The following is a 5,138-nucleotide window of genomic DNA, read 5'->3' as shown; positions in this document are numbered from 1 at the left end:
CACCTTAGAAGCCCATCAGGCATAGTCAGTTCTTTTGTCTTTGCTATGCTGCTACTGCTGTAATTAATCTTTTTCCAACCACCCTATTGGCAATTTCCCTAATGCACACATCCTCCCTCTCTCTCCCTCACTCCCTCTCTATGTCTCTCTCCTCCAATTCCTCTCTGCTGTGCATGCCCTCCCCAGCCTTTTGGGAGCTCATCATCTTTTCAGTTAGCCTGGGAGCCAAACTGTCTTTAAACTCTTCTTATCTAGACACAAAAGTCTTTTACTCATATGTATCTGTGCCCTGAATATGGGTTTGGTTATTGAAATGGTAATATAAATTAAACCTAGGCTTCACATTAACATTAGTACTAATATAGCCACTTGACAGTGTGGGTGTAAGTAAAATCTTGTTAACACACTTCAACTTCTGACCAGAGGAGAACATGTTGTTATTTTAAATAATCTGTAATTTTTTTCTATCTAAAAAAGTCTTACAGAAAATAACTCATTTTGAGCCACATGAATCATCTGATACTACGAATCGTTCCTTAACACATTTTTAACTATCAAATTGAAGCTTATTTCAAAGCAAAATATTTTCGAGCAAATAAAATCAAGGTGAGGGGGTGTTTTTCTAGAAAATACTGAGATGAAAATTCTGACCAGTATAACAAAATCAGCTTCCGAAATGTAATTGTAGTCAACACCAACAGGCAGATTCAATTGGAAAAACATCTTCCAAATATTCACCTCAACAGCTAGGGGCAAAACAGTCCTTCAGTTCTGGGTTGCTTTAATCATGTGCTGTAGGCGAAGCAAGGCCTGGATGCTTTTGCCTGGACTGGTGGGTCAGTGAACTCCTGTGAGGGAAGTGAGAGTGGCCAGGCAACCCCTGCTCACCCCTGTCTTGTGCTCTAACAGGTACTGGAGTCTGGGGGACTTGCCAGCCACTTGTCCTTGCCCATCGCACCTTTTGCTTCTATTAACATTTGCCTTCCCTGTATAACAATGGCTGGGATGTCTGTCTTTGTACAACCCACCCAGTTAGACAATCTACCGATTATGTGATTCTTCACAAAAATAAAAAGTCAGGAAGTTTAAACTAAAAATTTTAATAAATTCTCATAATAATAATAGCAAATAGACAGATTGATATGTGTACTACAGCACTTCCCCAAATTGCTTTTTTTCCCTTACAAAGCAACCCTCTTGCTGCCTGACACAGCTTCTGTGATGACAGGTGCACTCTCTGATTGCTTCTATCAGGCCTGTGAACTATCTAACTCCCCCTTTTCCTAGAGGAAGCCCCCCATCCCATCTTGATCCATGTGTCATGCCATGCACTGTATATCCCAATAGTACAAATAACTTTAGAAACACCGGGGTGGAAGTGCACAGGCGGCGCATCTGATCCACACAGGTGCACACTCCCTGGACGCTGAGGTGAGTGCAACCACTTTTTCCCACGTAGTCTTTCATCCATGTCCATCTTTAGAAGCCAACACAAAATATGGTCACTGGGATACTCGAATAGCAGGAAGACAGACACTCCATTGTTATTCATGTTACTGTGAGATGACACTGTTCTTCATGACCAGACAGTTTAACTCAAGAAGATCTTATACTCTACTTTCTGGAACCAATTGATACATCCCATATGGATATTGATGGTTGTCCAAAGACTGGATAATGGCCAAGTAGTATTTTCTTAACTTTCGATTCTCACACACAGTGGCAGACAACGAACATATTCCTGCCACTGATGCTCCCAGCACAATCTGGGTCTTTTATTTCTTCAGTAGTAAACATGATTTCAATGGGAAAAGCAGCAATAATAGACCTTGTGCTCTTCTCTTACCACACCACTGACATCTGGTTTGACAATGATAGTACAGCCAGCAACGGATTTGGAGTAGTGTGGCATACATTGGAGATGATGATGGAAATCTACCTCAGGACTTCCTGAGGGTGTCAGGTCTGAAGTGTCCTAGCACTGAATTCTTTACACAGTTTCTTGGAGGTCCTGTCCCTCCCAGATCCATAGAGGACACATGCAAGGAAGCTGAAATGTCCAGACCCAGGTAAATCCTGTGGTAAAGGGTCATTGATGCTTTTTCTGCCTTCTATTTGTCTCTTCCCTGCTTTCCATGTTTCACTCATTTACTGGTTGTGCCACTGTTTTCAAATTAATTTATGCAAAGTGTTAACTTGTTACACTGAATGGATTTTTTTCTGAGCCTTTTAGGGAGATGCAGAGACTGCCTTCATTCAGATTGTTCAACAATCTTATCCACAACCTCCTTCTAACAGGTGTTCAACACATCCCAACAGAATATATTTATCCTGAAGCTTTCTTGCTGCTTCAAACAAAACCTCATATTCCCTCTGCCTTCCCTTTCTCCTTCCTTTGATCCATCCCTTTTTAAGCTTTGTTTGTGCTATTAATAATCGAGAGTTCGGTGCTGTCAGCACATTCAACACAGTAGAGAACAAAGGGCAGAAAACAGCCCCACCTAAAATGAGTTTACAGGCTAATGAAGGCAAACAAAACCCTCCACTTGACAGGCTACACAGGGTGGCAGGCTGAATGGTAACTCTTGCACTGGGAGGGGAGGGGCCGTCCTTCAGAAAACACATTTTTAAGTGGATGAGAGACTGCTTATTAGTATTTCACAAAAGAAAAGAGTTTAAGGGAAAAGTTCCTGAAAGTGAAAATGAAAGCCTGATGAAGCAATTTTTGGGTAAAGGGATGCCAGACAGATGGAGATAGGGAGATGGGTGAGGAGAGATATGCAGCTTAAATAGCCAATCAGTAAGAGGGCAAAGGCACCCAGACACCCTGCAAAGACACTCTAATAAAGAACCGGGGACAGATGGAGCCAGAGCTGTGCAGAGCCTTTGAAGGAGCAGATAAGCAGGTTGAATTTAATGGGGGAATGTGAGAGGTTGTAATTGAAGAGCTCAGGACACTGAGGATCATTAAGAATTTGCAAGGAGAATTGAGCACTGCATGAGGTGCTTGGAAAATCTCCCTATTTGAAGGTTTTAAGGACAAGTTAGATAAACATCTGTTGGGAATGTTGTAGATGTAGCTGATCCTGCCCTGGGGCAAGCGATGGGCTCGATGACCTCTTGAGCTCCCTTCCCTTTTCTATGTGGGTGTGGTAGGCCAGGAAGATAATTTGCCAGATGGTAAACACATTTTTGCCCAGATTGAAGCTGAATAAGGAGTAGTGATTTGAGAGAGTATCCCAGGCTGCACAACTATGCAAGGTATCACATGAAAGCTGGAGAGGAGGAGAAAGAATTAGGTTACCGCACAGTCTTTTCTGCTGAGCGTCAGCCAAGTGTATCAACGGGAGAGGAATGAAAGAAAGAGGAGATGAAAAATAGGTCAAAGATTGCAAGTGTAAATTCAGTTCTGTTCAATATGATGAAATTGTTCCTATGAAAACTATTGTATCATTGAATGCCACTGTGTATTCGCTCACAAGGCCATAAGTATGTCTTTCCCAGACTAGCTATAATAGCGATCTTCGTGTCTCTACTCTAAACAGACAATACCAAGGGGGTCAGCAGAAGCAAGGAGAAGCACTCTACTCCAGCTAGTCTGCAGGTGAAGTAGAAAGGAAAGAAGAGTCAGTAGCAAAACAAAGGAATCAGGTATTGGAACACACACAGAGAAGACACTGAGATGGCAGCAAGAGACGGTTTAAAGTACGGAACAAAAAGATATGCCTTTGTAATAGGAAGACCCTCTACTGGCAAGACCAACTGTACTAAAGTGAGCTGAATGAAATTTTTGGTTTAAAAGGCAACCCAGTGTTGCAGAGAAAATATTTTCTAAGGAAGCTCAAAGACTGCATCCAGAGTGAGGAGGGAATTGAGGTGGTGAAAAGACATGGAGGCTTTATTAACCTTACCTAGATTCACATGGTTCCTGTATTATTTAGAAAAGATGAGTCAAGTTTCAGACTCTAGCAAACGGTGTGTGGGTGTGCATATGCAGAGGGTTTTTTTACCTGCTGCTATCATGTGTCCTTGAAGAAATAAAATATAAACCAGATGAAAACTGATATTCCGTCAGTGGGATACAATGACACATAACAACTACTGAGAAAAACTGGGCAGAGAAAGTTCCAGAGCTAGAGTATTAGACTGAGGATTCCCTTCTGGTGTCAGGTATGAGGTTTGCTTCTGAAATGCAGGGTAGATGCTCAAAGCCAGGAACAGAGTTTTCAGTCATGGGCCTCCAGAGTCTGGGCACTTTCCTAACTATCTGGTGAAAGTCCAGTCATGTCACTTTACCAAGAAACCCAGGCAACTCATACTGGTAATGGAGAAGGGGGAAAATAAAAGAAAAAAGAGAATACATTTTGTTTGAGTCGATGAGTTGATGAGTACATCATAGCAATGACAGAGCAATAGAGGAAGACTAGAAACGGAATGGCCCGGAAGTGGATCAAGGACAAGGAAATGGCCATGTGAGCTATCAGCAAGGACAGGGGAATGGGTTGCCAAGGGATTACCAAGGGATGAAAACAAGAACAGGCTGAAGACAGAGCCAAAATAACAAAGAGTCACTGAATGACTGGTCATAACGGGAAGGCTGAGAAGGTGGGAAGCACACTCAAAGATAGCTGAGGTGAGAATAATCAATGAGAAATTGATTATTTGAGTTATCATCGGTGACTCGATAGTCACAGACAGACTGGGGAAGATGAAAATAGCAAGAAGCCATGGCAGCAGCCAGAAAAGGTCACGTTGACCTCAACAAACACCTTGTTAGTTGATGAAGGTGCCTCATTTCAGAGTAATGAATGGAAACTCAAGAGAAGTCAACTGCTGGCAATAGGAGGCACTTTCACAAAGTCTGAAGTCAAAGGTAGAAGTTGCTGAGAAAACAAAGTCTAGATTAGATTTTAAAAGAGGAGATGAGGGGTACATCAGATGACAGAGGGAAAAGAAATTTAAGTGTTGGGAAGGTAAAGTGTCTGTGACCTGGAAGATACAGATGAACTCAACACTTTCAGGTCTTTGTTCATGACTATGTGTGCTATCTTTTAGCATTTCTAAAACTGAAAACATCCTCACTCTACCTTGTGGCAACCTATACAGACTGGTGAACTAATGACAAGACAACTCAGGGC

The sequence above is a fragment of the Corapipo altera genome, unplaced genomic scaffold (assembly GCF_003945725.1).
Source record: "Corapipo altera isolate COAL_440 unplaced genomic scaffold, ASM394572v1 49, whole genome shotgun sequence".
NCBI lineage: Eukaryota > Metazoa > Chordata > Aves > Passeriformes > Pipridae > Corapipo > Corapipo altera.
This window is presented reverse-complemented; position numbering follows the sequence as displayed.